The 10,729-nt window shown below is 40.8% G+C and overlaps 1 pseudogene; it reads left to right on the forward strand.

The window, feature by feature from the left end:
- Positions 1-8,544, forward strand: part of LOC130129617 (myosin-7-like) — a 33,337-nt pseudogene extending 24,793 nt beyond the window's left edge.
- Positions 8,545-10,729: the final 2,185 nt, after the last annotated feature.

A 10,729-nucleotide genomic window follows, 5' to 3' on the forward strand; every position in this document is an offset into this window, starting at 1 on the left:
CCTTTCACTAGCAGCGCGCCTTCCTCCTAACAGGAGGGTTACCGTAAAGACTGCAGTAGAAGTGACTAACAAAACAGGCTACCGTATTAGCTGTATTATAGGCACCAACAAAAGTTAACTTAACAAACCTAACAGCGCAGAGACCTGGAAGAGGCCACTCTGCAGCATGAGGCCACTACTGCTACCCTGAGAAAGAAGAACGCAGACAGTGTGGCTGACCCGGGAGAGCAGATTGACAACCTTCAGAGAGTCAAACAGAAACTGGAGAAAGAGAAGAGTGAGCTCAGACTGGAACTTGATGATGTGGTCGTCAACATGGAGCAGATTGTCAAGTTAAAGGTAATCATGCTGCTTTCTTAGAAGGTGATATTTCAACAAAAAAAAAAGTAATGAAAAGGACTGAAACTACAGATAAAATTTTCCTTTTTGTTGTGCAGACAAATCTGGAAAAATGTGCAGAACCCTGGAAGATCAGCTGAGTGAATATAAAACAAAAGTAGAACAAGGCCAGCGATCAATCAATGACTTCACCATGCAAAAAGCCAAGGTTCAAAGTGAACCTTCCTAAATTACAACTGGATTGGATTTGTATGTTTAAGATAAAAAGATGTCAGTATACTCAGTATAATTTTGCAAGTCATGTATTATGTCAGATTCACTCAATTCTACAAAACAAAATAATACTGTATATCACAATAAAAAACATCTCATAATATGATATAATTTCATTATCACAAACCTAACCTTCCTTTTTTTTTAATAAGGTGAGCTAGTAAGACAACTGGAGGAGAAGGATTCCCTGGTGTCACAGCTAACAAGAGGGAAACAATCCTACACTCAACAAATTGAAGACTTCAAGAGACAGCTGGAGGAAGAAGTAAAGGTAGACATTGCTATAATAAAAAAATATTTCATTTGCTTTCATAAATTTGAGCTTGAAATACATGTCATATTTGTATCTTTTTGTAGGCCAAGAATACTCTTGCTCATGCAGTGCAGCCTGCCTGCCATGACTGTGACCTGCTGAGGGAAAAGTTTGAGGAGGAACAGGAGGCCAAGGCTGAGCTGCAGCGCAGTAAGTCCAAGGCAAATTCTGAGGTGGCTCAGTGGAGAACTAAGTATGAAACTGATGCCATCCAGAGGACTGAGGAGTTGGAGGAGGCAAAGTAAGAAATGTCTTCTTTCCCTTGAGTGTGTTAAAATGACACATGGATTATTTATTATCCCTCTGGTGATGTTAAGCTTCTGGAAATTTTCCAGAAATAACAAGATTTCTTTTTCTAAAATTTCCCGCAATGGAATGAAAATTATACTTTAATCAGTTACTTTGCACCTGACTTTGAAAAAACAAAAGTTATTGTATAAAACTAATCACCCTTCAGAAAAAGCCCATGTCAAGCAAAAAAGGGCATTAAAATTGCAATTCATTTTAATAATAATGCCTTTTATTTAAAGGCACCTTTTATGACACCCAAGGTCACTTTACATCAAATGCAATAAAAAACAGTAAAAAACATTAGTACAATCAACAATAAAACACACAATAAGTAATAGAGCGTACATCAGCAGTTAAAAAAAGATGAAGATGATGCAGTTAATGCTGTTAAAAGTGAGTAAGCTAGTTTAAAAAGGTGGGTTTTAAGTGCAGTTTTGAATTCTGTAATGGAGTCAAGTATGCGGATGTGACAGGGAATGGAGTTCCAGAGTTTGGGTTCAGCATAGGAGGAAGCTCCGGCATCCATTGTGCTGAGGTTGATGGCTGGAAGTGCCAATAAACCTGCTGGTGAAGACCACAGGGATCAAGATGGAGTGTAAGTCTGAAGGAGCTCTGTGAGATAAGCAGGGGATAGATTATGAAGAGCTTTGAATGTTAATAATCAAATTTTAAAGTTAATCCGCTGTGACACAGGAAGCCAGTGTAATTGAATCAGCAGGGAAGAGACATGTTCTGTGGACTTTGAACATGTAATAATCCATGCTGCAGAATTCTGGATGAGTTGAAGTCGGTGAATAAGTTTGTTGGAGATGCCTGCCAGGATACCATTGCAGTAATCAATGTGACCAAAGCACTGACTAAGACTTCCGTGGAGTGTTGTGTTAAAGCAGGGCATAGTCTGGAGATGTTTCGCAGATGGAAAAAAGGCAATCCAGGAGAAATTGTTTATATGACTGGAAGAGGAAAGGGTACTATCTAGGATAACACCAAGGCTCTTAGCCTGTGAGGAGACAGGTAGTGGCTCCAGCAACGGGGAGTAAGCAAATATTAGTTTTTGAGAGTGTAGATTTAGTGCCAATGAGGAGTAGCTCAGTTTTAATACTGTTGAATTTCAGATAATTGTTAGTCATTCATATCTGTATATTGTGGAGACAAGCAGTGAGGGTACTGGAAGGGAGAGTGGAAATGGGCTCAGTGGACACATAAAGCTGTGTATCAGCAGCGTAACAGTGAAAATGGATACCATAGTGCCAGAAGATGTTGCCAAGAGGGAGGAGGTAAATAATAAACCGGATTGATTTTCATAGCTCTAATTTGCCTCTAGGAACACAAAGGACAAAGGACTATTGGAGACCCCTTAAAATGTTAAGTTATTCAGATTCAATCACTGATTTCACTTGGCACTGCTCTCACTCATGTGAAAGTTACTGCCAAGCACATAACTTTAAAAAAAGGCAAGAAGATTTTAAACTTTGTTGTTTAGCAATTTATGATGGCAACGAAGCACATCAAGTAGTTGTCTTGATGCATGCTCAATAATCCAGGTAAGAAAATCAAAGAAGATTTAATCAGATCATGTGGATACAACATTTACTGATAGATACATTTCATCACCCAACTAAGTGACATCTTTAGTCTAAACTGACTGCAGGTATCCCCACTCTAAAAACAATACAGTACAATACAGTGCCTAACAACCACAACCAACAACCAGTTTCATATGCAAATATGGGTGTGACCATTGATCATGTTGCAATGCATGTTGTTGCAATCACAGCATTGTAAGATGGCAACAGATGTATAACGACTGAAACTAGCCAACCAGGAGGATTGCAGTGACGTGTACATTGGGGGAAACTAACCACACGCTGGCCAAAAAGAATGGCACAAAACAGGAGAGCTAACACGTCAGGGCAGGACTCCACAGTCTATACCCATCTACAGGCCAGTGGCCACTCTTTAAGGGCTGAGGATGTGCACATCCTTGACTGGGAGGAACAATGGTTTGAACAGGGAGTCAAAGACGCCATCTATGTTAAGAGTGAATGACCATCCCTGAACCGGGGGGGCTAAGAGTACATCTGTCACCATCTTACAATGCTGTGATTGCAACTATTCCCCAACTCTGTGAATAATACACATGGCCATCGAAACTCTAATTAATGGGCACACCCATATTTGATCATGAAACTCGTAGTTGGTTTCGGTCATTATACATCTGTCGCCATCTTACAATGCAGTGATTGCAACAATTCCCAATCCTCTGAATAGTACACATGATCCATGGTCACACCCATATTTGCAAATGAAACTGGTCATTGCTTGTGGTCGTTAGGCACTGTATTGTACTGTATTGTTTATAAGGGTAGGGATACCTGCAGTCAGTTTAGACTGAAGCTTTCACTTAGTTGAGAGATGAAACATATCTGTCAATAAACACTGTATCCAAATGAACTGATTCAACCTTCTTTAACCTCAAGTAGTTGTCCGTTGGGACATGAGGAAACAGAAATTCTTTGGGGTTGAGAAAATAAATGTAAATGAGAAAGAACACGTGCTTGGAAAAACAAAGATAATTGCTTCTTTTCAGAATTATTCACTGTTTAATTATGACACAACTAGCAGTAAAGTTTTGTGTTTCCTCTGTATCAAATAGGAAGAAGCTGGCTCAGCATCTGCAGGATGCAAAGGAGGCTGTTGAAGCAGTGAATGCTAAGTGTTCATCCCTGGGGAAGACAAAATACAGACTCCAAAATGAGATTGAAGATCTCATGATTGATGTGGAAAGATCTAAAGCTGCTGCTGCCCTGGACAAGAAACAAATAAACTTTGGTAATGAATTATATTGGACAGGAACATAATTAACACAACTACCACTGACAACAGTATATAACATTTAAGGGATATAATTCTCCCAATGTGGAAAACAAATTCGCTAGGTCTTCGCTGAGTGGAAGCAGAAATATGAGGAGTCCCAGATTGAGCTGGAAAGTTCCCAAAAAGAGGTGAGGTCTCTCAGTACTGAGCTCTTCAAGCTGAAGAACTCTTACGAAGAGTCTCTGGACCATCCGGAGACCATGAAGTGAGAGAACAAAAACCTCCAAGGTCTGATACTAAAAACAATCAAAATGTCTGTGCGGTTAGTTTACAAATACGTGAATTTCTAACTCTTAAACCTATAACTTTTACAGAGGAAATTTCTGATCTGACTGAGCAACTTGGTGCAGGAGGAAAGAGCATTCATGAGCTGGAGAAGAGCCGTAAACAACTGGAGCAAGGGAAAGCTGAGATACAGGCAGCTTTGGAGGAGGCTGAGGTCAGAATCTTTACTCGTCCCTTTAACTAACAAGGTTTGCAATCTGAAAACCAAACATAAAATCTAACCAGTTATTTCTGTTGTAAATTATGTAGACTGGTGTTTTAACCTGATGATACATTTCAGTATTCATGTTTTGGGTCTATTAAATAGGGCACCCTGGAGCATGAGGAGGGTAAGATCCTCAGAGCTCAACTGGAGTTCAACCAGGTAAAGGCTGACATCGAGCGCAAACTGGTAGAAAAGGATGAGGAGATGGAGATGGCTAAGAGGAATCAGCAGAGAGTGGTGGATACCCTGCAAAGCTCCCTGGAGGCTGAAACTCGGAGCAGGAATGAAGCTCTCAGGCTGAAGAAGAAATGGAGGGAGACCTAAATGAGATGGAGATCCATCTTTGCCAGGCCAACGGGCAGGCAGCAGAGGCTCAGAAGCAACTCAAGGGTCTCTATGCTCATCTAAAGGTAGAAATCATCATAACAGCTCATTTTGAAATTATTTACATGATGGTGAAAAAAGAAAAGTCTAACTTTTTACTCCTGTACAATTTTTATTGTATGATTGATTGTCGATTAAAGAAGGTAGAGTTAGTTGAAAGCCTCTGATTAACTTTTTTTTCCTTTTTTTTTTGTTGCCAAATACAAGGATTCCCAGATGCAGCTGTATGATGCTCTCCATGCCAACGGTGATCTGAAGGAGAACATTGCCATTGAAGACATATGTGAGGTATTGTTTTTAAATTTGTCAGTCATGTTTACTTGTAATATACTTTTAGAACACCAGCTTGCTGAACCAAAAGAAGAAGCTTGAGGGTGACACAGCCCAGCTTCAGCATGAAGTGGAAGAGGCTGTACAAGAGTGTAGAAATGCTGAGGAGAAGGCCAAAAAGGCCATTACTAATGCTGCCATTATGGCAGAGGAGCTGAAGAAGGAGCAGGACACCAGTGCTCACCTGGAGTGCATGAAGAAGAACATGGTGCAGACCATCAAGGACCTGCAGCACCATCTGGATGAAGCTGAACAAATCGCAATGAAAGGTGGTAAGAAGCAGGTCCAGAAGCTGGAAGCCAGGGTAAATATTTGTAGTTGCTCTTGGGATTTTCATAAAATGTTGATTTGTACAACTATAGTTCCAGACGTGTGGCAGAGCCCATTTTTCCCCAATTGTACAGTTGTTAATGTTTACACAATACAATTTAACTTATCATTCATTAAATTTAAAGGGGCAGTTTACCCCAAAATCAAAAATACATGTTTTTCCTCTTATCTGCAGTGCTATTTATCCATCCAAATCATTTTGGCATTATTTGCCAAATTTTGGAGAACTCGGCTGTAGAGATGTCTGCCTTCTGTCAAATGCAATGGAACTGGACGGCACTCAGCTTGTGTTGCTCAGTGTCAAAAAAAAATTTTTTTTGACCTCCAGCGTTGCGATCAGTGGAGCAGGACGTGACTTTCAGGGCTCCTGCAATAATCTTTGAAAAAAAATCCTACCTAAGGCACACGTATTGTACTTTTTAAGTTTTACCCAATACTTTAACGTAGACGTCTTGCTGACCAAAATGCCTCAAAAAGTCAAAACTGGGGGCACAACCACTGCGGCCGGCTCTGCACACTGCATCCCTTCATTGTAGTGACTACTCTTCCTGCCCGGGCGGAGCTGCCACACCAACAGATGTTACTGCCCCCTCCGATTTCAAGGCCGAGCTGTAGGAACTATTTTCTTAGACCAAACTACACCTACATGAAACTGCTCACAACAAGGTCTGTGGATTATCTCGAGTAACCGGACCATGATTTCTTGAATGAGACATTGCTGTTGAGTTTTTCAAATGTATTTTTTTGGTGCTTTGAGCAACACAAGTCGAGTGCCATCCAGCTCCATTGTATTCGAGAGAAGGCAGACATCTCTACAGCCGATGTCTCCAAAACTCAGCAACTCACACCAAAACGATTTAGATGGATTAATAGCACTGCCTATAGGTAAGATGAAAAACATGTATTTTTGATTTTGGGGTAAACTGTCCCTATAAAAAAGTATATTGAAATTAGTTTTAAAATGCGCAGTGGGAAAGCATTTCTTAAAAAAAACCCACTCATAGTAGCTTTGGATGCTAATTTGGACACTAATGAGATAGAACCCATTTCTAAATCTATTTTTTGTAGGTGAGAGAGCTGGAGAACGAAGTTGAGATGGAGCAAAAGAAAAGCAGTGAATCTGTGAAAGGCATTCGCAAATCGGAAAGGCACATCAAGGAGCTCTCCTATCAGGTTATTTACCGCTATCATTTGTAAACTATGTTTCCAATTTGCCTTTTTTGCCATTCCAATTAGCCAATTTGAACTCTGAAGACCTTTAAATTACAAGTGCACAAATAAACAAGGTTAATGTAGTATATTGTAAGAGCAATTATACCTACACCTCAGTAACACATTTTACACATTTTGTAGACTGAGGAGGACTGCAAAAATTTAAGTCGTCTCCAGGACCTGGTTGACAAACTTCAGCTCAAGGTCAAATCCTACAAGAAAGCAGCAGAGGATGCTGTGAGTGAAAAAAAAGAAGTTGTAATATAGGCTATTAATTTCAACATATGAAAGCGTTAGTTGACGTAATTTCGCAGATGTGTTTTTTTTTCTTTTCTTTGCATTATATAGCACCTTTTGTTCAGGATACATTTTCTCTTGCAGGAGGAACAAGCCAACACCAATCTGACCAAGCTCCGAAAGCTGCAGCATGAACTGGATGAAGCAGAGGAGAGAGCTGACATTGCAGAGTCCCAGGTCAACAAGATGAGAGCCAAAAGCCGCGATGCTAGCTCCAAGGTATGGTTTGTGTGTGTGTGAAAGAGAGAGAGACACACACACACATACACACACACACACACACACAATTTAATAATTTAGGACAACCTTCATATGGGGTTAGCTGTTATACTATTATATAATGACAAGGCTAAACTGATTCGCTAGCTTCTTATTCAAATGTTTTGTTCCACTTAAATGACTCTGCAATGATATTGTCGCCTGTAGTTGGCTCTGTTTAGTCCCTTTTTTACTGCTAATCTGTAATCAGTATTGTAAAGGCTCCCATTACAAGAGAAAAGACTTAACAACTGTCCAGTTTGCATGTTTGTATTAAATATACTTAATAATGTTGAAAATTTACTTTTTAAAACTTCCAGTCACACTACGGAGACTAGCTGGGCTGTAAATAAATAAGTTAGGGGAAAAGGAGATAACACTTTCCTCTTGTGATTATATTACCTTCTAAACAATAAAAACGCTCAAGAATCTGTTACAAAGGTGCAAAAGATATCACTGTGTACCAAAATTTAGAATTATGAGCTATTGCTGTAGCATTTTTATTATGACCTTCTGAACATAGTATGTAAGAATGTGTGATTAACCTAAAGTAAGCCCGGTGTCATTACATTTTATCCATAATTGCTGTCAGGGTCGCTGCTAGCCATTTGGGTGCCCTAGGCATAATTGCTTTGTGGTGTGGTGTGGTGCTCTTAGCTTCTTTCCTTTCATATTGGCTCCATTGTCGTAGGCCTGTCCTCTATAATTTTCAAAAGGAATGCCGATTTCTTCCAGCTTGTTAAGAATGACATTGGACAGGTTCAACCCAGTTGTTTCCACCACATCCACTTACCCAAGGAAGTACTCCTTGATGTCTGGTTTTGGCTCCAAAACAGACAATGCGCACAATGATTGACATCTGCTCTTTATGGCTTACATCTGGGGTACAGTCGAGAATGATGGAGTAATATTTTACTTCTTGGATATGGGAAACAATGGTCTGTACTATTTTTGTGGAAATTATCTGTATCAGTTCATTTTGCGTCTGCTGTCCAAGATAGTGTGTCTGGGTTTTTTCATCCTTTATTTTGGCCAGGTGATTTTCCATCACAGGGTCATAGGTGGCCATAAGCTCAACTTCCTTCAAGAAGTTCTCATTGTCTGGCTCATAAAGACACTGAGAAGACCCCCTAAAAGACAAGTTTCTTGAGGCAAGAGAGAGAGTGATTGTGATTAAGCATCTGAGGACATCTCACCACCTTTTCTTTTCTGCCTCTAGTAATGTTAGCTCCTGGTGGTCTATTGCCATGTTCTTCTTTAGCTGTGTGTCCAGTTCCCTCCACCTGAGCACACATTGTGTATGGTCTGGGCTATTTTCATGGGTCCTCAAATTGCTGTTAATATTAGGCCAGTCACTCCAAAGGAATTGAATCAAGTGCAACTGGACTTGGTTATATATCCGTGAAGACGTTTCACCTCTCATCCAAGAGGCTTCATCAGTTCGTGCCTTTCTGACTAGATCAAACTAGTCCGACTGGCTGGTGATGAAACTCAGATATTTAGCCTCTTTGGAGTCGTTATCAGAGCTATAGATGTCAATGGCTCTTTTGTGTTGCGATGTTTAGCAATGACAGTCGTTACCAGAGCTATTGATGTCAATGGCTCTTTTGTGTTCCGATGTTTAGCAACGACAGTCGTTGGAGGTGTTAGTTTCAACTTCGTTAGTGCTCCATTCAGTGGTCATGAGTCGTTGGAGCCGTTAGTGACCGACTGTTGTTCTTGGAGGCTAGGCACAAACACAAACACCTGAGGGCTCTAAAAACCTGCGTCTACCCCACTTGGACCTTTGTGAAAACTGCAACACATTCCAGAAAGACCAACCGGGTGAGCGATGAGGAGAAGAGGGACAGAAGGAATAACATAGTCATCCCATATGTTTCTGGGGTCCCCGAGAAACTCAGGAGAATTTTTAACAAACACTGCATCCCGGTATACTTCAAATCCAGCAACACACTCCGACAAAAACTGGTTCATCCCAAAGACCGTGTACCACACACCCAGAAAAGCAATCTGGTGTATGCTGTACAATGCAATGAGGATTGCACTGACCTATACATAGCAGAACCCAAACAACCACTAAACAAACGGATGGCCCAACACAGAAGGCCAAACTCCTCAGGACAAGACTCAGCAGTCTATCTACACCTAAAGGAGAAGACACACTCCTTCGAGGACAGCAATGTACACATTCTGGACAGGGAAGATAGATGGTTTGAAAGAGGGGTGAAGGAAACCATCTATGCGAATCTGGAAAAACAATCCCTCAACAGAGGAGGTGGTCTGCGACACCACCTATCTCCCAATTACAATGCCGTCCTTTCATCTCTACCCAGGAGACTCAAAAGCTTAGCCTCCAAGAACAACAGTCGGTCACTAACGGCTCCAATGACTCATGACCACTGAATGGAGCACTAACGAAGTTGAAACTAACACCTCCAACGACTGTCGTTGCTAAACATCGGAACACAAAAGAGCCATTGACATCAATAGCTCTGATAACGACTGTCGTTGCTAAACATCGGAACACAAAAGAGTCAGTGACATCAATAGCTCTGATAACAACTCCAAAGAGGCTAAATATCTGAGTTTCATCACCAGCCAGTCAGACTAACTTGGTCTAGTCAGAAAGGCACGAACTGATGAAGCCTCTTGGATGAGAGGCGAAACGTCTTCACGGATATATAACCAAGTCCAGTTGCACTTGATTCAATTCCTTTGGATAACTATGACCTGGATGAATGAGAACATTCACAGACATAGACCAGTCACTGTGGCCCTCTTGAGTACGCTTTATAGCCTTTGAGCCAAAAAGCTTACAAGCAAAGCAAAACACTGCATTGTTTCACTCTGAATATACAAGCCAACTTCTTAATACATTCTTGCCGTTGGAACGTGTTTTGTATAACAGGCTGCGGATATGAAATTCCCTTCCATCTGGGCCCTTTGGGAAATTTTTAAAAATTGGACTCAACTTTAAACGGCCCTCTGCGCACAATATCCAAGTGACCAGGGTCTCCAATGTGAGCTGGCCAAAGAGAAGGGTCAATTGGAGGGGACACAATGGTCTCTCCTGCCTCACTTGCTGACAGCCTCTGGATTATTGTTTGTGGTGATGCTGCTGTACCTTCAGAACTTGATGGTGGTTGGTCAGTTGCGGAGTCTTCAAAACTGCCGGTAGATGGCTGGTCATCATCGTCTTGGTCCTCCTGGGTTCCTCCAACATTAATGAATTTCAGCATTGACCCTGAATTAATTTAGAAATACAAGGAAAATGAATTAGCATATACATGAATACATGAGTTTTCAATAATAATAATAACAATAATAATAATAAT

This window comes from Lampris incognitus, chromosome 19 (genome assembly GCF_029633865.1).
Source record: "Lampris incognitus isolate fLamInc1 chromosome 19, fLamInc1.hap2, whole genome shotgun sequence".
NCBI classification, from domain to species: Eukaryota; Metazoa; Chordata; class Actinopteri; order Lampriformes; family Lampridae; genus Lampris; species Lampris incognitus.